Raw genomic sequence first — 24,142 nt, forward strand, 5'->3', positions numbered from 1 at the left:
CAATTCGTCTTCTATGACAGCCAATGATTCTTCAGATCATACAGTAATTCCCTTTCTTTTTGTTTTCCAAAGGTTTTGTATAGTCAACTTTAACAGAAGGTTCTTGTAGTTTAACCGCAGTTCCTACACAGGCCCTTTCCTCTGCCTCCTAAATAGTATCTACAGAGTCCCTCCAGAGGTGAAGACAATCTCCTCCACCACTACCTCGAAATATAGGAAAAGATTATATGCAGGGTTTGGGAGACATTCCTAAACTTGTTCCAGTCCATCAATAGTATTTGAGGATGACACGACACTAAAGTCAAAGAGAAAACATTAAATGTTTTAAGTTGTAGGTTTTGTTCTATACTTGCTAGCTGACACTGGATCAGATGACATAACTGGGATGTCTGAATTTCCATCTGCAAAAAAGAAGAATCCAGACACACTTCAAACACATAATAAATCCTGAGTATCTGAAACCAAATGTTGAAATTGGTTCTTTTGTCCCGGTGAAACTGCTGAATGGACATTGTGCAAATACAAAAGCCTTGATAGAGTGGAATAGTACTGTAGACTAAAAACTTGTCTCAGATGGCATAATGACAGCTGGAGAAATTTAGATAAGGAAAAATGAAATGTCAGAATTCTTGTCTTAGAGGTTTGTAGTATGCTAGCATATGCTTCTGTTGAAGCTGTGGGCAACCCTGCCTTAATCCAATTGTTGAAAGTGCTGGTTGAAAACAACATACATAATTTACTTCCTACTATGATATATAAAAAGTTCTTACTTAAAACTGTAAGACAACAAAAAACAGTTAGATGATACATATTCAGTTTTTCCAGTTTAGAAAATTAGACAAGGAAACTATCTACATAGTACTCAAAGAAAAAGGCATTTTAGGAAAATGTATGCAGGGCTATTTTAATATTGAGAGAGAGTAACACTTAAAAAAAAAAAATTAAAACCCTGGGGAGTGCCTGGCTGAGTTGGTAGAGCATGGGACTCGTGGGGTCGTGAGTTCAAGCCCCATGTTCGGCTTAGAGTTTACTTAAAAAAATTAAAACCCGAATAATTTTGCCTATGCTATGTGAAGATACTGCAATGTCTCTTTTATTGAGGCTTTTCAAAGACAGATATGGATGAGTGCTACTACACTGCCACCTGGTGATTAGGCAGGTAGGAGGGATTTGAATTAAAATGCCTGACAAAATGTCAGTTTGTTAATGAGTGTTTCATATGCTGAGTTTCTCTAATACATCCAAGTTTGCTAGTAACAGGAAGAATGAGTGACTGTGAATGTAATTATTTTATAATACTATATAGGCTTATATTTGCAGAATTCCAGAAGAAACACTCTCAAAACAAGAAACTGAAAGCCTTACAATTCAGTAGAGGCTATCTTTTGAAAATGTGGACCCATTCATCTATCCATTTTTTCCAAAGAGGTACATAAAAGGCTAACTCCTTTATTTATTTTTGAGTTTGTTTTGAGTACAGTAAATGAGCAAACTCTTTGCAAGAGGTTCAAGAGTTACTGACCTATTCCTGGAAATGGGAGAAGAGAATGACAGGACTTAAATTTCTTCTATCTCAAATGGTGCATTTTGTTAGCAATCTTGACTTGCACTGTCAAACTACTCATTCAATTTAGAGTTACTCATTGATTTTATAATACTGCCTTCTCCTTTTAAAAATGATTTGACCAAGAAAAGAATGGCTCCAAAGTTTAAAGTTGAATGTCAAAAGCAAGAAATGCAAAGATGTGGAGGAAACAAAAGATATTAGCATTTATATGAAGTTGAATGTTTTATGTTATCTTTTTTTAAACTGTTGAGAATTAGAAATAATTTTAATAAGCAAATTTTGGTATTGAGACAACTAAATTGTCAGACAACTCATTTTCTGGGCAAACCTGTTTTATTTATCTAATCACAGGTATGGAGATGGAATATGATATTTACATTTATTTCCCTGTTTGCTATGCTTATACCTACTGAACTCTAAGAGAACGTATGAAGAATGAATGAATGGAGCAAACCAAAAAGAACCCATAAGGCAGAGCCATGCTACAGTGAGTTAGCTCTTCCTCAGCAGATCAAAAGTAATTTCAGAAATTCAAGAACTACAAAATGGGCTGAGTTTCTATCAGTGTTTTTATATACATAGTATATTCTTAGTGACTATGATAAATTATGAGAAAGTAGCTAACCACTAATGTGGATTTCCAGGTGATTTATTTATTTTTAAAAGTTTATTTATCTATTTTGGGTGGGGGGAGGCAGAGGGAGAATCCCAAGCAGGCTCCACACTGTCAGTGCACAGACCTATGCAGGGCTCAAACTCACAAACCATGAGATCATGACCCAAGCCAAAATGAAGAGTCAGATGCTTAACCAACTGAGCCACCCAGGCACCCCTCCAGGTGATTTACATTATCTCTTAGATCCCTCTTCAAATTGTCATATCATCCACGCTTTTTGTGAAGAGAGAAATTAGTCATTTATTAAAACCACCCTCAAGGATGCATGATTAAAGAAACTCCACACTACTGGAGATACAGGTATACTGAATGGTTTGTCTGACCTACATACCATTTTGTAGCTTCACTATACTTATTAGAGGCTAAACATGTGCTGGTTACTGGCTATAAAATGCTAGGTGACAAATGGTGAGGGATGGTAAGGGATGGTAAGGGATGGGGGTGGAAGTTGTGATGTTTATAGCACTGTACTCCCATCCTGAAAAAAAAATCCTGTATTTTGCTATAGACTCAATTTTCATCTACTCATGATATTTTTATTCCTTTATTTCATGTTGGTGTATTAACTTATTGACTTGACTCGGCTAAGAGTGAAAATTTGAAAGCTAAGGTATTTGAGCAGAAATTTGTTCACTGTACTTCAGTAAGGAAAAAAAAGGTACCATAAAAAGCCCAAGGGAAGAATGTTGGATAAAATATTTAGAAATAGAATCTTTTCCTTATAACGGACAATCATACTTAAAATACTGTGGGCAGTTCTATTCATTGCTCTTCTGAAGGACAATGAGATGGACTATTTATTTTCTCCTCAAACTGGGGCATGCCTCCTCCCATTGTTTCTCCCCTAGGCTCATATTCAGAATACTCAACCAAGAGCAGAGTTTCAGCTGAACAATCTGAGTAGCACTAAATAAGTGAAAAGGGGTTAGAAAAGAAGAAAAAATCCTGCTATGTTTATCTGTGCATTGTAAACAAGCAGTGAAGTTCATGCTCAGCAGATAGTGGGCACTAATAAATCTTGTTTTGACTGAAATTTCTAAAAGTACAGTCTAAAAAACCAGTTTTTCAGTTTGGAAATATAAAAGCTAAAAGAATGTGATTTATGTCTATAAAATCACAAACAGCTACTTATGTTTCCCAAATTTCAGAATCTCCCTTAAACATGATGTTTGTGGGCAGAGTGCTTTATAGCATACAAAACACTTCAATATTCTTTATCTTACATTCTTTTCCCAAGGATACTGAAAGATACATAGTATCACTGTAGATTTGAGAAGCAGGATCTTGGGAGATCTCATACCTCAAATTAAACTCAGTCATTTTCAAGCACATTACACCTTAGTGGAGATTTTTTAAGATAAAAGCTATCTTACTTTACATACCATATTTGAACTCATTACTTTGGAAAATTATTAGGTACAAAAAGGAATTAATCCAACAAGGTTTTGTAGATAATAAAGCTCTATGATATTTAGAGTTAACTAGATTTGTTTAGTTAAAATTTGTTTTGGGATTTAAAATATGGAGGGCAGATTCCCACATTAAAATATGTTTCTTGATAACATTGATAGTGTACATAACTTTTACTCTCTAAGTCATGAAAAATTTGTAATGCATTAGTTTTTCAAAAAAGGGATTATGATTCTAATAAGAGCCATAACCGTAATATAAATAATTTTTAAAAATCATTACTCAATTAACATCTATCGTATTTTGAGGAAGTATAATGTTGACCCTTCTATAAAAAATTGCATTAAAAATAATATCAAATCAAGATTTCATAAATTTTGTAATTAAATTTTTAGATATTGGAGCACAAGAGGATTTATTTGTTCCATAGTATGGGAGGATACAAAACAAAAAAACTGTTCAAAAACACTATCATGTTGGCCCAACTTTGCCTCTAATATTAAAAAAAAAAGTGTAATTTTTATTTTGCTCTGAATATATGTACTTTATATTATTTTAGACTATGTATATAAGACTTTGAATAGGAAATAAACTAAGGTAAATTATCATAGGGACCAATCTACATTCCTCAGTCTGTCTTTTAACTGGTGGGCTTTGTTGGTTGTGTCACTACCCCCAAACAAAAAGAATGAAAAATGAGTAACTCTTAAAGAATAGGAACAAGTCTCCTGATTCTTTTAATAAGTAAACTTCTTTCTTAAGTTTTGCACATATGTGGTATATATAATAAAGAAGGGAAACAGCTGAATCAGAGAAAGAATCAAAATGTGTTGTGTAAACTCCTTCTATACAAATTCATTCTCTAATCTTCATTTATAGAAGAAACCAGAAGATCTACACATAAAAATGACATGGTGGTAACTTGTGTAAGCTTTCTTGCTATATATACTTTTTCTTTTACATATATAGAAAAACTAAAAACAAAACAAAACAAAACAAAAAACTAGTATTTCCTTCCCGAGGGAAGGAAAATTTAACATTTTCTTTAACATTACAGAACTAATTCAAAACCTTTAAATATTGTATCTTGAAACAGAATAACAAACTACAATGCTAGAACAATAAAAAGCTAGAATGAATTTTTTCCTATATTTATTTTCATATCTCTACAAACGTAAGATAGAGTATTAACAATATTTTGTTTTCTCTTGCTTTGTCAATCTAGCCAAAAATTTGCAAATTTTATCTTTTCAAATAAACAATTTTTGTTTTCACTGATTCTCCCTGTAGTTTTTCTATTTTCTATTTCATTTATCTCCACTCTAATCTTTACTATTTCCTTCCTTCCGCTAGCTGTGGGTGTAGATGGCTCTTCTCTTTGTAATTAAGGTATAAAGTTAGGCTATTTATTGGAGATATTTTTTTTAAGATATAAATTTACTACTATAAATTCCCCTCCAAACACAACCTTCACTGTATGCCATAAATTTTAGTAGGATATCTTTTAATTTTTATTCTGTAAGTAATTTTCAAATTACTTTTGTGATTTCCTCTCTGACCCATTGTTAAGAGTATGCTGTTTGACTTTCACATGTTTATAGATTTTTACGTTTTCCTTCTGTCTCTGATTTTTAGCTTGGTTTATTATTTCAACCTTTATCATCAGAGAAGATACTTTGTATAATTTCAATCTTTTCTAATTTATTTAGACTTGTTTTGTGGCCTAACATGGTTTTATCTTCGAGAATATTCTGTGTGCACTTGGTATATATTGTTCTATTCTTGTTGGATGTATTATTCTGCTTATGTCTGTTAGATGTAGTTGGTTTATTCTTTTCCCTCAGGTGTATGGAGATACAAGTGACATATAACATGGTGTAAGTTTAAGATGTACAATGCAATGATTTGATATATGTATATATTCTGAAATTATTACCACAATAAGGTAACGCATCCATCATCACCTCACAGAGTTAGGATTTTTGTGTGTATGTGTGTAGAACTATTTCTCTAATGCTATCAGTGTTTATTATGTTTGGAGGCTCTGTTGTTTAGTGTTATGTATGTTTATGATGGTTATATCTTCTTGATGAATTAACATTTCATCAAATTGAATGCCCTCCTTTGTTTCTAATATATATATATATATATATATATATATATGTAAGCATTAAAATATATATATGTATACATACATATATTTTAATGCTTACTTATTTTTTAGAGAGAGAAAGAGAGAGGAAGTGGGGAAGAGGCAGAGAGAGAGGGGATGGAGGGTCTGAAGTAGGCTCTGTGCTGACAGAAAAACCAGTGTGGGGCTCAAATTCATGAACCATGAGATCATGACTTGAGCCCAAGTCAGGTACTTACTGACTGAGCCACCCAGGTGCCTCTCTAATATTTTTTTTGGACTTAAAATCTACTTTGCCCATATTAGTATAACCATCCCAGCTCCCCTTTGTTTACGATTTCCATGATTCTCTTTTTTCTGCCCTTTCATTTTTTTTTAACTTATCAATTTTGAGAGAGAGAGGGTGTGCTCATGAGTGGGGGAGAGGCAGAGAGAGAGAGAAAGAGAAAGAGAAAGAGAAAGAGAAAGAGAAAGAGAAAGAGAAAGAGAAAGAGAAAGAGAAAGAGAAAGGGAAAGAGAAAGAGAGAGAGAGAGAGGGAGAGGGAGGGAGAGAGGGGGAGAGAGAGAGAGAGAGAGAGAGAGAGAGAGAGAGAGAGAGAGAGAGAATTCCAAGCAGGCTCTGCACCATCAGCACAGAGCCTGATGCAGGCTACTCAGGATCTTGAGATTATGACCTGAGCCAAAATCAAGAGCCAGATTCACTGGACTGAGCCACCCAGGAGCCCTGTCTACCCTTCACTTTCAACCTACTTTTATATTTGGATCTATCAGTCTGTCAATAGTATATACTTAGATCATATCTTTTTAGCCATCCTGCCAATCTCTGCCTGATGCTTAGAGGACTTAATTCATTTACATTTGAAGTAATCGCTTATAAGAAAGGACATATTTCTGCTACTTTTAAATTGTTTATGTCCTACATATTTTTTTTATTTTTTATTTCCTCCATTATTATTGTATTTTGTGTTTAGCTGTTTTGGGTTTGTTTGTATTTTGGTAGTGCTATTTGTTCTTAGTTCATTCTAATTTTCTTTTTTGCATATTTTAAAGATATTTTCTCATGGGTTATCCTAGGATTACAATGAGCATCCTAAATTTATAACAATCTAGTTTGCATTAATACAAACTTAAGCTTCAAGAGTATTCAAAAACTCTGCTCCTATATAGCTCTGTTCCCTCAATATATATATATATATATATATATATATATATATATATACACACATACATATATATATACACACACACACACAAACACATAAAACACAAATATATATATATATTATATATAACACTTAAATATATTATATACACACACATAAATACATAAAACATAAATATATATATTATATATAACACTTAAATATATATATATATATATATATACACATATATGTATATGTATATATATAATTTATTTTGAGAGTTAGAGCATGAGCAGGGGAGGGACAGAGGGAGAGAGAGAGAATCCCAAGCAGGCTCTGCACTGACAGCGCAGAGCTCAAACTCATGAACCGTGAGATCATGACCTGAGCCAAAACCAAGATTCAGATGCTTAACCAACTGAGCCACCCAGAAGGCCTTCACAAATTGTATTTTTATATATTGTATATCCAGTAACACAGATCTATACCTGTTTTTATGCATGTCTTTAAATGATACAGGAAATAAAAAGGAGAATAACAAACTAAAAATGAAGTAATACTAGCTTTTATATTTACCATGTAGTTACTTTTACCAGGGATTTTTATTTCTTTATAGGGCTTCAAGTTACTATCTAGTGTCCTTTCATTTCAACATGAAGGTCTCTCTGTAGTATTTCATGTGGGGCAGGTCTCCTGATACAATGAAAGTGGAAATGTTAGTACCAACCTTACAAAAATGAAAAAAGTTATGAAAAACTTATGAACAATTATTAGCCAAGAAATTAGATAATCTAGATTAAACAAAGCTCTAGGAACAAAAATTACCCAAATTAACTCAAGAAAAAGTAGAAAATCTCAACAGACATAATAAGGAAAGCATTGACTTAGTAATCAAAACTACTCAAGAAAAAAAGTCTAGGGGCACCTGGGTAGCTCAGTTGGTTAAGCTCTGACTCTTGATTTCAGCGTAGGTCATGATCTCGCAATTTGTGAGTTCAAGCCCCCTGTCAAGCTCTGCACTGACAGTGAGGAGTCTGCTTGGGATCTTCTCTTTCCCCGTCTCTGCCCCTCCCCTGCTCTATCTCAAAATAAACAAAAACTTAAAAAAAAAAAAGTCTAGGAGCATATGGTTTCATTAGTGAATATACCAAATATTTAAAGAATTACCATCAATCCTTCTCAAACTCTTCAAAAAAATAAGAGGGAACACCTCCTAACTAATTATTTGAGGCCAGCATTACTCTGATGCCAAAGGACTATTAATGGAGAAAGAACAGTCTCTTCAACATATAGTACTGAAACTAAATGTCTTCATGAAAAAGAAAAAAATGAAAAGAATGAAAAGTTGGATGCCTACCTCTCACTATATTAAAAAAATAACTCAAAATAGATCAATGACAGATATAAGAGCTAACACTATAACATTCTTAGAAGAAAACATAGTCATGAGTCTTCATGACTTGGATTTAGTAATGAATTCTTAGATATCAAAAGCACAAACCAACCAACAGGTAACCTGGATTTCATGGAAAAAACAAACTGCACTAATGGACATTAAAAAAGTAGAAAGACAACTACAAAGTAGAAAATATATGGAAATCGTGTAACTGAAAAATCATGTAACTAGTATTCAGAACATATAAATAACTCTTACTATTCAACCACAAAAAGACTCAATTAAAAAAAAATAGGCAAAGGTCTTGAATAGTGCTTCTCAAAAGAATATATACAAATGGCCAACAAGTACATTGAAAAGATCTATCACATCATTATCCATTAGAGAAATGTATATCAAAACCAAAACCAAGTATTACTTTATGTTCACTAGAATGACTACATTACAAAAAAAAAAAAAAAAGTAAAAAGTGTTGGCAGGAATGTACATAAATTACAAGTGTTGTACATTGTTGATGAGAATGTAGAAAGGTTCAGTCACTATGGAAGTTTATTGGTTCCTCGAACAGTTAAGCATAGAATTAGGTATATATCCAAAAGAAGCATTATATCCATTATCTATCTAACAGTTAAGCATAGAATTAGATACATATCCAAAAGAAGTATTATATCCATTAGATATATACCCAAAAGAAGCAAAAATGGATAATCAAGTAAGTACATGTACCCATATATTTATAGCAGTACTATTCACAATAGCCAAAAGGTAGAAACAGCCCAAATGTCCAGCAACAGATGAACGGATAAACAAATTTTGTTTATACAATTATTCAACCATGAAAAATGAAGTAGTGAGATGTGATCCAATCTGAATGAGCCTCAAAAATATACACAATAATCGAAAAACATCAGACACAAAAGCTCACATGCTGTAAAATTCTGTTTATATGAAATATCCAATATTGATAACTTCATGGAGACAGAAGGCAGATTGGTAATTGCCAAGAGATTGTGGTGGGAAGACAAAGAATTTGGTAAAAAGGGTTTTACTTTGAAGTGATGGAAATGTTTAAGTTTTTTTTGAAGATAAAAAGTATTTTGCATCTATAATAAAAGCAAGACAACTCTGAGAAGAGTTAGAAGGTCACAGCTTCTTGTTATCGTAAACCTAATGAATTCCCAAGGCTTGGGTTCATATCTGGAATTACCACTATCAGAAGAGAAGAATGAAATAGGTGAGAATTGTGTGATATAGCTGGCTGTTTTGAACAATTCATCTTCTCAGTGTAGGAGTACAGCTTGGGAACTGAATTATCAATTCTCTATTTCTCAGTCATTTATCCACTTTTTAATGGACAAATTATATTTATCATAAAATGTATTTTTAATTCTTTGTCTCTCTCTCTCTCTCTCTCTCACACACACACACACACACACATTTTTCCCCTCTCAATTTGGCACAGTTACTTAAAGAAATTTACAAATGAAAAGATCCGAGTAAAGGTGAAAAGCAAAATCAAAACAGTAGTTACAAGATTCTTAAATCCAGGTAGAAATAAAAAAGAATATAATAAGAGAATATAATATACTTACATTCATTTTTAATCATTCTTCACTTTTGGTATTCTCATTCCTCTATCTTTTCAGTGTTTTTAAAGAGTGATTTTCAGTGTTTTACCACAGTAGGAAGGGTCCACCACTTATGAATCTTTTTTCTTAAATTGTGAAACACCATGTGTCCTCTACCTTCCTTTCACAACTATGTGGCAGACACCTTGGTTGGAATATATGTACCATAGGGTAAACTGTCACACTCTAAAGATCACTAAAATAATGATGATTCCTACAGAGTCGTATTAATAAGTAGAAGTTACACCTGTACTGGAAGAAGTGTCCAAAATGAGTATTTCCATGGTACATTTCAGCATCTATTACAGTCTATTACAGTATACTTGAATTCATAGATCAACAATCATGCTTAGAAATTATACTCAACCAGCACATAGATTAATTAGGGTGCTATACATAGTGAGTGAAAAGCACTATTTCCTATCTTAGCAATTAATATTATACTGATTGTAAGCAAACTAAATATGTCAAAAATTCAGCCATATTTTATTTTTTCTTCAATGTATCTTCTTTTTTTTTTATTTTTTTTTAACGTTTATTTATTTTTGAGACAGAGAGAGACACAGCATGAACGGGGGAGGGGCAGAGAGAGAGGGAGACACAGAATCGGAAGCAAGCTCCAGGCTCCGAGCCATCAGCCCAGAGCCCGATGCGGGGCTCGAACTCGCGGACCGCGAGATCGTGACCTGAGCCAAAGTCGGACGCTCAACCAACTGAGCCACCCAGGCGCCCCGAATGTATCTTCTTTTGCTTCATAATTTTACATATAACTACATGTTACAAAATGGAAAATATTTGCACTTAAATTTTCTTTTTTGACATTTTTGAAGACTAACTAGAAATAAAATCTCTAAGCCTTTCTCTCGAAGTGTTGTTTGACACTAATTTTGCAATTTAAAAAATAAAGCATATGAAAAGATGTTTCCAAATCATATATAATCAGGCAAAGGCAAATTAAAACGCCAGTGAGATGCCACTACCACCTATTAGAATGGCCAAAATCTAGAGCACTGACAACACTAAATTCTGGCAAGGATACAGAATAATAGGATCTCTCATTCACTGCTAGTGAGAATACAAATCACTGCTAGTGAGAATTCACTGCTGGTACAGCCAGTTTGGAAGATGGTTTGGTGGTTTCTTATAAAACTAAACATTCTCTTACCATATGATCCAGCTCTCCTTGGTATCTAAAAAAGACCATGTACTATATGTTTCTAACTATATGACATTCTGGAAAAGGCAAAACTACAGAGACACTAAAAGATCAGTAGCTGCCAGAGATTATGGGAAAGGATGGATGGATGAGTAGGCAGAGCAGAAAGGATTTTTAGGGTAGGGAAACTATTGTGTACAATTCTACAGTGGTGGGTACATGTCATTATATATTTGTGCAAACCCATAGAATGTACACCTCCAACAGTTAACCTTAAACTATGGACTTTGGATGATTATGCTGCATCAATATAGGTTCATCAATTGTAACAAATATACTACTCTCTGATAAAGAATGCCGATAATGGGGGAGACTGGGCATATGTGGGGGCCGAGTACATATAGAAATCTCTGTAACTTCCTCTCAATTTTGCTATAAACCTAAAACTTCTCTTTAAAAAACACTATTTAAAACAGGCAAAAATTGATCTATGGACCACAAGACTTTGAATAATCCTTGTTTTGTAATGCCACTGCCATCAGGGAGCCACAGGGGGAAAAAATGATATGTGGCTAGAAATGGGGAATAGGGAAATAAATTCAGGAATAGTTTTGACGTGCCTATTATCAGATAAGTACTTTCAAAAGAATGAGTTTTTAAGAACTGCAAATAAAAAAAGTGTTTTTTAAAAAGGTAAACAATTAAAATATATCATTGAAGAAATAGTTTTTCAAACACTGAAAATTATTTCTTTGTCATGGCCAAAACTCAAAACCAGGAAGGTTTGGTATATTTTAGCATATTACAAGGACAGTAAAAGGTAAGAGTAGAGCAACTGAAATAAGATTAGCCATCCAAACATATAAATTATAAACCCCAGAGAAAACATTAACAACATGGAGAAAATTGAATACTAGAAACAACTAGAACTCCACTGGGGACAAATAGAGTTACAAGATTTTTCACTTAAAGGGAACTGGAACTTAAACTGAAATCCACCATTTACTGTCTAGAGAAATCGGATGTTGTGATAAAGCCTTCTAACATATTTGAAAAATGAAAGGGTAAATCTTAGGAATGAATCACAGAAGAGAAAGCTCCCAAATCTATGTAGAAATTCCTCCAAATCTTTGGATGATCACAGAACTGTGCATGTGCAAGGATAAATCAAAGGTACCCAGTGAAAAGCGACAGGTAGATGTTTGAAAGAAGAAAGAAGTTTCAGCTGCTGACAATGACAGCATAGTTTGGAGCTAAGCCAATAAAACTCACTAAAACAAAAATCAATACTATTCAGAAGAAAACATTAACTAGCAGAATCCATATCTTCAGTGCTCCCTTCCTAATAAGCTCATGAACAACTTGTGAGGCATTCTGGATACCAATCCTTACCACGAAGGAGGTCACAGCCATCCCTGACTTACTGCAAATCTAAATTGCACAAATGGGTCAAGGTCTGCAATCTCTCCCTTTTCTACAACTTTGAGACAGGATTCAAAGCAGTCCTTACGAGACTGATAATCCTGTCCAGAAACTCTCTGTTCCTTACTGTCTAGTCTTCTTCCTAGACACGAGACTCATTCTATTTAGGGCCAAGGAATTTCCTGTCATGAGAGAGATTGATAGTCTTCATGTTGACTCATAAACCTGCTTAAATATCTAGAACTAGAAAATAAGCCTTCTTTGGCCTGGAAGACTAGAAACTAGGTGTTTTTGGGTTGCTCTCCTCAGGAAACTCCTTCATACTCACCCCCCAAATTGGTAAAAACAAAACCTAATATTAAAAACCCTGATATTATTGAAATAACTTCATATTAAGATAGTAAATCTTCATTTTGAGATGATGAAACTCTACCAAACTAATAGTACTATGTCCACTGAATCACAAATTTCAGCCCATCTAAGGGCATGCTTTCCAAACAGTACTCTTGAGTATCCTATTATATCCAAGATTAAACATTATAAAGACTGTCCTCAAGCAGAAGATGAGTGTGGACCTTTAAATTTTAATGATTTTTCCCCAAGTTAGAAGGTTTATTATTATTTTTTAAAGTGCACATATTTTTGAAATTTTATTTATTTATTTTGAAGCAGAGAGAGAGGCAGGGAGGGAGAGAGAAAATCCCAAGCAGATGCCGCACTGGCAGCACAGAGCCTGACGCAGGGCTTCAACTCACAAACCATGAGATAATGACCTAAGCAGGAATCAAGAGTGGGAGGCTTAACCGACTGAGCCACACAGGTGCCCCTGTTTTTTTCTTTTTATTAAAACCAAAAAGTATCTAGAAAGCATATTTATGTCAGACTGATGAAAGCTAAATAAGATGTTCCTATTTTGTTTTGTTGTTATATTAGTGGCAGAATCCTGGTAATGAACCTATTTCAACAATTCTGGTCCAAATGTCCATTATTTTCCTTCTATAAGTCTTTTAAGTATTTGCATATGGTAAGAGTATATTTGTTTTTTTTGTTTGTTTGTTTTGTTTTGTTTCTAGGAAGAACAATGGGGAAGTGAGAATGACTGTATTAAAAGATCCCAGGTAAGATGGGGAAAAGAAGCAAATATATTCTAACAGGAGAATGAATGAATAACAGTGACTTGGGGCCAGTCAATAAGTATTTGTTGAGTGCCTAGAGGTGTCTATTAAAGCACAGGAGTGTCATTAAGAAAATTCAATAACCATAAAGAATGACACCAATCTATACACCCAGCATCAAAAATTTACTAAAGCTAGTATCTGCACAAATCATAGAAGCTCAAAGAAACTATTATTTATTTCAAGGTGATTTTCCCCTTTTTGCTCTGTTTAGACCTATGTATTATCTTTAAATAAATGACAATAATAGCAATACATAATAATTTTAAAAGAGACACTATACTGCTTCCATGAAAATACTTACAGGAATACCAATCTATACATTTAGACACAGATGACACTAACTCCACATTTATGGACTGCCTATTTCCTTGTTGATATTGTGGAAATGTAAATATTCTGTCAGAGGACCAGATGGTTTTTATTTACTTATTTTTTCGCCACAGTTCGTCAAATAGTCAAACCACTTTTCACTTAGGTTAAAAGTCTGAACTGCATTTGAAAAAAGTTTCTAAGTTATTTCCAGAAAAATATGTTGGTTCTGTGTTATACTTCTTGGTGTCTTAGAATAATCTGTAGATCTGATTAACTTGTTTGATAATAGTGGCTTATTGTAAAGACTTCATAACTAGAATATAGTTTACCATATGTATATCTGGCAGAGTGAAATGCCTGATCATTGAGTGGTCATTCCACTGTCTCAACTTAACAGAAACATTTAAACAGTCATCCACACACTTAATTCTTTTACTCCTGGATCTTGACCAATTTTATTCCAGGAAGACAGAAGGAAAAAAAAAGGGGGGGGGGGGCTAAAGATTTGTGATATACATAAGCAAATTCTTTCTACTTAGATTTTCTCATTTAAAAAAAAATCCCTATTTAATAAAGACCGTGAATTTGTATTTACCATAATTTGTAAAGGGAGGTGTTAAAGTTGCAACTACAAGTGTGGATGAATCTATTTCGTCTTTTGGTTCTAACAGTTTCATCCATATATTCTGAGACTTTGTTGTTTGCTGCATACTGATGCATTGATGGATTGATTCTTTCATCATTATGTAATGTCCCTCTTTGATTCTGATAATTTTCTTCACTCTGAAGTTCAGTTTAGAAAATACTAATACAGCCCCTTTTTTATTGTTTTTATTGATATCTGCATGGCATAGCTTTGTCATACTTTTATTTTCAATTGTATCATATCCTTGAAGCGAGTTTTTTGTAAGCAGCATATAGGTGGGTCACTTTTTTTTATCAACTGCCATTCTATGTCTTTTGACTGGTATATTAAGACCATTAAGACCATTTAGGAAAAGTAATGTTATGTTTATAATTGAGTTTTATTTTATTTTAATTTTATTATTTATTTTCTATTTGTTTCCTTTGATTCTCATTTCTCTTTTTCTTTTCCCTTATCTACATAGGGGCTACTTCAGTTATTTCATAGGATTCCATCTTAATTTATATATAATGTTTTTGAGTATATCTCTTTGTGTAGTATTTTTGGTAGTTATTTTGGGTATAATAGTATATATATTTAACTTAGTATTTTACTACTTTGAATGAAGTGTGGAAAACTCACTTCCACTTAAATGTTTTAATGTTCCCAACATTCACATACCATGGTCTTCAGTATCAGATGATATATTAGTTTGCAAGGTCAGCTGTAATAGGTACCACAAACTAGTTGACTTAAACAACAAAATTTATTTTTCACAAGTTTGAAGGCTGCAAGTCTGACACAAGGCCTTGGCAGAGTTGGTTGCATCTGAGGGCTGTGAGGAAGAATTTATTCCATGTCTTTTTCCTAATTTCTGGTGGTTTGATGGAAATATTTGGCATTTATTGACATTGTAGGCATATCACCCAGACCATGTTCATATCTGTTTCTCCTGTGTCCTCTTTTTGCTAGTTCAATTCCTTCCCACCCCTGCCCCACTGTTTATGGCAGCGTAGAAAAGATTTAGGGAGAAAGAAACATCTGGCCTGGGCCTCTTGTTGTGATGGAGTCCCTGCTGGTTCTGCCTGGCTGCCTCAGTATCTCTCAGTGAAAGGGAAGTCTAAGGCCTCATGAAAATAGGAAATGCTTCTCTTGGCTTCTCATTTTTAGTGGGACTTCTAAATGATCGTGCTTGATAATGATACTGGGCCCTCCTGACACTGTAAGCAAAACCTGACTGATCAATGGGAGATATGAGCCTACCTGAGCTGGCTTCTGTTGATCAGATAAGGGTCATGAAGTGTCAGGTCTGGGTGGCCTTGCTTTGTTGGGTGATCATATGCAAGACATCCTGTTGCGGTGTTGTTCCTCTAGTCCTGGGATCCCAAACCAACCCACCTTCTTCTTACCACACTGCAGAGTTCCCCCTTGGCTGTCCTTAGCATTTCCAAGGTTTGCAGTTGTGATTAGCAGAGAAGAGCAGTGAAAATGAGTAGATACTATCTTTTCTGTACTAGACGTCTTAAATAAATTTCTAAAATATTTTATATAAAAATATAAATGATTTTTATTTTCATCCAGAATTTTTGTTTCTGGAATGTGCCAGCCCAATTTAACCGAATTTCTTCAAATAGCTTAATAATTAGCACCTGATAGGGGTGCCAGGGTGGCTCGTCAGTTGAGCATCAGACTTCAGCTCAGGTCACGATCTCACAGTTCATGGGTTCGACCCCCGCATTGGGCTCTGTGCTGACAGCTCGGAGCCTGGAGCCTGCTTCAGATTCTGTCTCCCTCTCTCTCTGCCCCTCCCCCACTCACACTCTGTCTCTCGCTCTCAAAGATAAATAAAACATTTAAAAAAATAAAAAAAAATAATTAGCGCCTGATAATATATCTTCAGTCCAATAATTTTCCCCACTTTGCAGGGATGATAGGTGGGCTTAATTTTGGATAGTTCTATCATTTGTTTTTGCTTCCTTCCTTTTCACTGTTAGATAATCATGTTCAATAGTCAGCAAATAGTCACCATGAATCCAAACTGCCAAGAAAGGACTTCAGGAAGACACTGTTGTTAGGTGGAATCTTTGGTCACATTCATACCCACAGTTACCAGCACCATTAATAGACTTGTTTTTTGAACATGAAAGACAATGGTAAATAAGAAAACACATTTAGCCATCACGTTTTGGCAGAAAGCTTGTCTATTTAATTGCTTACTTGGCATGAAAATTATCCCTGGTTAAAACATATCTAAAGAGGACTCATCCACTTTGCCTTGGTGTGTAGACTACAGTGATTATATTTTTTTTCCTTTGAGGCTACATTATTATATAGTCACTAGGAATACAGGTTTAGTATCAGGTAGTGCTACTCCACTCCAAAATTTACCAGTTGTTGGCCTTGGAAAATTTGCTGAATTTCTCTTTAGGTTTCACAGCTTTGTTCCTATAGTCTATCAGATAATTCTTAGAAAGATCTTAACACGATTCCTGGAACATAGTAAGTACTCAATTTAGCTTTTTATTTTTAAAAATAATACTGTCATTCTCTTCCTAAAACTTATCATTTTAGTAATGACTGTTGTCATGAAATTAGCATAGGGTAGGCGAGAGTGCTGTTAGTTTCTTGGAAGTACCTTTAATCCAAAATTTCCACTTCTGGTTTGTTTAGGAACTTTTGTCTTTTGTTCCTGTCTCCAGACAGGATTAAATGAGGGCCTACACTATTCCTAAAATATTTAATTAAGAGTTCAGTTTATTTGTTTCTAATTGATAAAGATTTTATCAGAAATGGTCTATGTTAACCATCATTATATCCACAGTCCAATTATATCACCCTATTAAGTCAAAGTGATTCAAAACTTATTTACTTAGTTTAGTTAGGCTGATTATTACCTTACATATTAAGTAAAACCTATGACTGTTTCTAAGTTTTATCCTCAAGTAAGCACATACATAAATATTGAGATGATTTTTATTGAATGAGAAAATGATAGGTGCTTGAAAAAGTAGGACAATTATTATATTTTTAGAGAACTCATTTGTCCCTTTGGTCAAGTCTACAATGTAAATCATGATACAATTAAACAGACAATTACCAACCATCTATCAAAGCCAACCTCCTATGTGGCATGATAACAATAATTACGGTTCCTACTTCAAGCAGTCTAGTTGATAAGTGCATTCTGAATAGTTGACTGAAATTTTCTGGAAGTAAGTGTTGCATTTTGTGGCTTATTTCTACAAATGAGTCAGAAGAAGTAAGATGATGTTTGCAGTTTCTCTGAATGTGTAGATGAACATGGCCATTAGTTTATAGTGGAATCCTAAGTACCATCACGTGGGGAAAGGGGAACATGCTGTCTGGCACTTGACAAACTGATTATAAGATAAATGTATGACAACAGAGAGGACTGCTACAACAAATTTCAATGTTAATCTGTGAATTCTCCTTATTTAAACATTTTGGAGAGTGAGACACTTGTAAACTTTTGATGCTGCAAACTGATAAAGGGCTTAAATGACTTAGGAAGTTTTCTAAGCTCTATGACCAACAGTTTACCTAACTGCACTCTGAGTATAGCTACATGACATATGAAAAACTAAAAAAAGGAAAAAATGGAGCCAAGAAAGCAATATAGAATGTGTTGAATCTAATTTTTTTGTGTGTTATTTGGATAACTCTATTAAGTTAAAACTTATGACCTTAAAGGGCTATGGGTACACTTTGAATATTCTCCCAGTAGCCATATTTTAGTTTCATAAATGAGCCATCAGGTTACTCAGTAATTTTGAAAAGATAAGTGACAAATGTGAGAAATCAACAGGATAGGCAAACATGTACAGTTTCAATGCCTTATGGACAATTCATACAATTTCCCAACATATGCTAAGTGCCTAATACAGGTCCACAGGGACTTGATAATTAGTCATATATTAAAAAGTTGCCTTTAGTTTTAATCAGAGTAAATATAAGTGTATGCTTAGAAATAACGGATGCATAGGTATATATTTTTTTAATCTCCCATTTTTATCCATGATAAATCATCTCTAAAATTATTTCTACAATATTGTTGACTCTTGAACAACACAAGGGTTAGGAGTGCTGGCCCCCATGCAGCCAAAAATTCATGTATAATTTTTGACTCCCCCGAAACTTAACTACTAGTAGCCTACTACTGACCAGAAGCCTTACCAATTACATAAGCAGTCAATTAGGGGCACCTGGGTGGCTCAGTCAAACATAAACAGTCAATTAACACATAAATTGTATGTTATATGAACTACATATTGCATTCTTACAATAAAGTAAGCTAGAGAAGAGAAAATCTGAGAAAATCATACGAGAAAATACATTTACAATACTGTACTATATTTATTCATCCACATGAGTGGGAACCACACAGTTCAAACCCGTATCGTTCAAGGGTCAACTGTATTTACTTCCACTGAAGCAGACTATCCTCTAATTCTTATGCTATCAAAAGTTACAACCTAATCAAAAGCTTTTTCTCTGAGTCCATCATTATCAAGCATAAAAATGATCACTGAGGTTTTAGATCAGTGAGTAGAGACTCTTTGCTTGTGCCAAATTTTAGATGACTAATTCAGTTTTATCTGCACTTCCCCATGAGTCTAGGGCATGTCTGGGAATACCAAAACAAAGCCAAACTGGTGTTAGAGTTCTAGCATGCAAATACAGAAGTCTCAGTAGGGCAATTACCCAACTATATATCTAAACCCAGTAAAGACATAGGATTGGTGGGAAATCATGCTTTGCAAAAAGTATCAAAAAATGGTAAAAGAAAAAAAAGCCATATCTCTCTTTTAGCCAAAAGATGAAGGTAGGGAGGGCCCCAAACAGAAGTAGAAATTAGAGGTCAAAAGTTAAGCAAATACTGGAATGGAGCAAAGCAGGAATGAGGGAAGAATGACCAACAATATTTTCTTATAAGGCTAAGTCATCCAGAACTACCTGTTAAAGGAGGCTGGTACTGACTTGTTTTATATAGATTAGCACATCTGTCAAAGGCACATATCAAGGGAATTACTACTAAGACAACCAAACATTATGTATATTATGTACAAATATGTCAATACATATACTCTAACAAAGTTTGAGATCAAGTTCAGTCTGGCAAGACTAATACAACAAAATGCTTTAATGGGAGTTTGATTGTCTCAGTTTTAGTACAATTCTCAGGATAACAGTTCCAACTACTTACACTACAAAAGGTGAAGGTGAAGTCTGGTTATAAAGTGGTTTTAGATTTTTTTGTCCAAGAACACTGCCTGGAGGAGAAAGACCAGAAAAGAAAGAATTTAGAATTATACATTATACAGAGGGATTAAGAATAAATATATTTGCATACATCAAAGCAGGTTCAGTGTGGAGATCTCCAATGATTGGGTAGAGGGCTTGTCTTCAGAGCATCCAGGCAAGGGGCTCTCTAAGAGAAAAAGTCAGCTTAAACATTTGCCAAGCCAGAAGAGTACTTCTAGTAGACCGCCATGAGATTACAGCCTCTGCTTTGAAGGAGTCAGAGAAAGAAAAGAGAGGAATGGAAACTTAAGGTAGGGGTAGAAGAAGGCTAGTATGACACATCCCTTTCCCACTGCTGGCAACTAGCTAGAAACATGGCTGAGCTGGACAGAGATAAAGTTTTGTAGTGGTTGCTCTAAGAGTTACAATATGCATCTTAACTAGTAACAATCTATTTCAGACAAAATGCAGTAACTTTTCTCTAATATAAGTATTTTTCCTCCTTCCTTAGTACTATTATTGTTTTATGTATAATATATGTACATACGTACACACATATGTATGTATATATATGTATGTTTCTGTATATGTATAAAATCTGTTTTTCTGTTATACAACTGGATAATCCTTATTGATCTTTATTGAGTCTTCTAACCATGTTAAGTTCTACTTTGAGCCCATTTAATGATTTCTTTATACTTTCATTAAGTTTTATTTTAATAAAAAACTTTATTTGCTAGAATAGTTTTAGGATCACAGAAAACTGAGCAGAAAGTACAGAGGGTTCCCACATAACACCAGCTCCCACAAATGTACAACCTTCCCCATACTCTGGCACCAGAACAGTACATGTGTTACAAATGATGACTCTACAATGCCCCAGCATAATCATTAAAAATCTATAGTTTACATTGGGATTCATCTTGGTGTCAAATAATCCTAGTTTACAAATGTTGATGCCATGTATCTATCATTGTAGTATCATATATAATAGTTTCACTGCCCTAAAAATGATCTGTGCACTGCTTATTCATTTCTCCTAACATCCACTGACCTTTTTACTGTCTCCAAAGTTTTGCCTTTTTCAGAATGTCATAAGTTGGATCATACTGTCTGTATCTAGCCTTTTCAGATTGACTTCTTTCACTTAACAGTATGCATTTAAGGTCCCTTTATGTCTTTTCACAGCTTGATAGCTCATTTCTTCCTTGTGCTAAACAATACTCCATTGTATGAATGTACCACAGTTCATTTACCTATACTCCTACTGACGGATATCTTGGTTACTTCTAAGTTTTGGCAATTGTGAATAAAGCTGCTATAAACATCCATATGCTTATGTGTGGACATAAGTTTTCAATTAATTTGGGTAAATACCGAGAAGAATGATTGCTGGATCATATGGTAGTAGTATGTTTAATTTTTCAAGAAACTATCAAACTGCCTTCCCAATGGCTGCACCATTTTGCATTCCTACCAGCAATGAATGACAGTTCCTGTTGCTCCACATCCTTGTCATCTAGTGAAATTTTAATTTTGGTTATTATATTTCCAACTCTAAATTTCCCATTTGATTCCCTTTTATAGTTTGTATTTATTAAGATTATTATTTTGGGGCACCTGGGTGACTCAGTGGGTTGAGTATCCGACTCTTAGTTTTAGCTTAGGTCATGATTTCACAGTTTCGAGTTCAAGCTCCACATTGGGCTCTGTGCTGACAGTACAGAACCTCCTAGGATTCTGTCTCCCTCTCTCTCTGCCCCTCCCCTCATTGTGTGCACGCTCTCTCTCTCTAAAAAATAAATAAATAAACATTAAAAAAAGATTCTTGTTTTTGAGACACTGTTCTTATATTGTCCTAGAATTCTTAAAACCTTTTTCATAATAGCTACACTGGACTATGTGTCTGCTAAACTAACATCTGGGCCTACTGAGAATCAGTTTCTATTGCCTGCTTTTTTTTTTTTTCCTTCTAAGTATGGGTCTCAGTTTCCTTTTTCTTCCCATGTTTCTACATTTTATACTGAAAAATGAAAAATCTAGATAATATGGTTTAGCAATTCTTAATTTGTTTCTTCTGAAGGTTTTAACTTGTCCGACTTAAAATTATATCTTCCTCATGGTGTGCAATCACTGAGGTATTGTTCGTGTTTTATCATTTTTACTTTACTTTGTTTGGTTTCTAGTGGTTGCTCTTGTGTCCACATAGAGAAGTTATCAGCCAATTATTTGAAATGATCTTGTCAAAAATTTTGAGCCTATAATGCTTTGACCCCTATGTCACTGGATTTGTGTGTGGGTTTGTGAGCACACTTAAAGTTCAAATATCCACTTTAATGTTCACTTTCTGTGGGCCTGTCACTGATATGCTCTGTACATGTACATTAATTCTTAGTCAGGTATAGATATGTGGAGAATTTAGCTATCTTTTGTGTGGCTCTACTATTGAATTCCTCCCCCCACAAGTTTCTGGTTGTTGTCCCACTCCCATAACCAGTTCCATAAAATCAGTACAGCACAACAGTGGATTTCTCCTATTTGTTTTCTACTGAGTTTGCCACTTTCACCAGAAAACCACTAGCATGGTGTTTCACCCTCTGCACCAAATCAAATCTATTAACTCTGGTAGCAAAACTGCTGAATCTAACAGCCAGCCCTGTCCTGGGAACAATACAGACAGGAAAGGAATGGAAGAAAGTCTAGGCAAAAAGACTGCAGTGTCCTGCTATTCATAGTAGCTTTTCATGATAAAAGATTATAATTTTTTTTTTGCTTTTAGATAATTTTCAGAGGGCTGAAATTGTTGTTTCTAACCATTTTGCCCAGATTTATACTTTTGGGGGGGGGGAGGACAGGGGACAGGATACTCTAATCTTTTCAGGCAGGTGTAGCAAAAAGTCTCATAGTTTTGCAAGGTTTACTTAACATTAAAAAATCAATTATTTTTCTACATTAACAGTCTCCAGTAAAAACAATAAATATGACTATGTAGACAGATGAAAATTTAACAGATAAAATTTAATATATGTTCATTAATTTAAAATCTTAATACTATAATGAACCAGGAACTTCCTGAAATTATACCAATTGATTGTGAAAAAAATGACAGTAGCAAAAATTATACCTATTTTGAAACACTGAGAACATTCATTATAAAGGCAAGAAAAAATGGTACTAGCTATCACCATTTCTACTCAACATTTCTCTAAATGCTAACCAATGAACCAACAAAAAAAAAGTAAGTTAAATAAGGAATAAAACTGTCATTACTTAAAAATGGCTTGATAGTATGTGAAGAAAACCTTAAGAATTTACAGGTGTATAAGAATTGATAGCTGAATTCAGAAATGTCAAAAAATTAGATGCTCAGATAAAAATACAGAGAAAAATAATCATTAAATTTACACAAAAATGCTACAAAAATATTCAGTCATAAATAGAGAAGGAACATCTCGTAGCACATTTTATGAGTTCAACATTTCACATATACTACAGACCACATAGACCAATTTTGTGTCTGTGAATAGAACTACAAATTGTTTAACAAAATATTAGCAAAATAATTCCAGGAACGCATAAGAAAGATTGCAGCTTGACAGAGTGGGGTTTATCTTGAGAATACAAAGATGGTTTATATTTAAAAAACAATCAATATGCTTCACAATACTAACAGAAAATGGGAAAAAAATCCAATGGTCACTTCAAAAACTACAGAAAAACATTTGATAAAATTTAACACCCTTTTAAGATAAAAGCTGATAAAGGTAACCTGCAAAAATCCTACAGGTAGCCTCACTTTTAAAAATGGCAAAATATTGAATGCTTGACCTCTTAACTGACAATGAGGTAAGGATGCTTGTTCTCCCCACTCCCATTTACTATCATATGGGGGGTGGGGAGGGAGGAGAACACAGTTCTCACAATGTGGAAAAAAAAAAGAAAGAAAGAAAAGCCATACACCTGGAGAATGAAGACATAAAACAGCTTCCGTTTTCAGCAGACATGAATGTACACATAGGAAATCCAAAGCAATCTACAAAAAAATTACAACATCTAATAAGTGAATTTAGCAAGTTAATGAAGACGTTAAATTATGAAAAATATTGTATGTGTGCATACACTAGAAACAAACCATTTTAAAATAAAGCATTTATAAAAGCGTTGAAAACATAAAATACTTAGGAATAAATTTGACTGAAGACAAACAAGAGTTCTGCTCTCTAACCACAGGACA

At 34.1% G+C, this 24,142-nt stretch overlaps 1 long non-coding RNA gene across 1 annotated transcript in view; it reads right to left on the reverse strand.

The window, feature by feature from the left end:
- LOC128314743 (uncharacterized) overlaps positions 1–24,142 on the reverse strand; it is a 135,253-nt gene that overhangs the window by 41,934 nt on the left and 69,177 nt on the right. Inside the window, exon 3 of the long non-coding RNA XR_008296720.1 lies at positions 19,871–19,937. This is a non-coding gene — a long non-coding RNA (uncharacterized LOC128314743). The remainder of the gene's footprint in view (positions 1–19,870; positions 19,938–24,142) is intronic.

Source organism: Acinonyx jubatus, chromosome A2 (assembly GCF_027475565.1).
Source record: "Acinonyx jubatus isolate Ajub_Pintada_27869175 chromosome A2, VMU_Ajub_asm_v1.0, whole genome shotgun sequence".
In the NCBI taxonomy this organism is placed as follows: Eukaryota; Metazoa; Chordata; class Mammalia; order Carnivora; family Felidae; genus Acinonyx; species Acinonyx jubatus.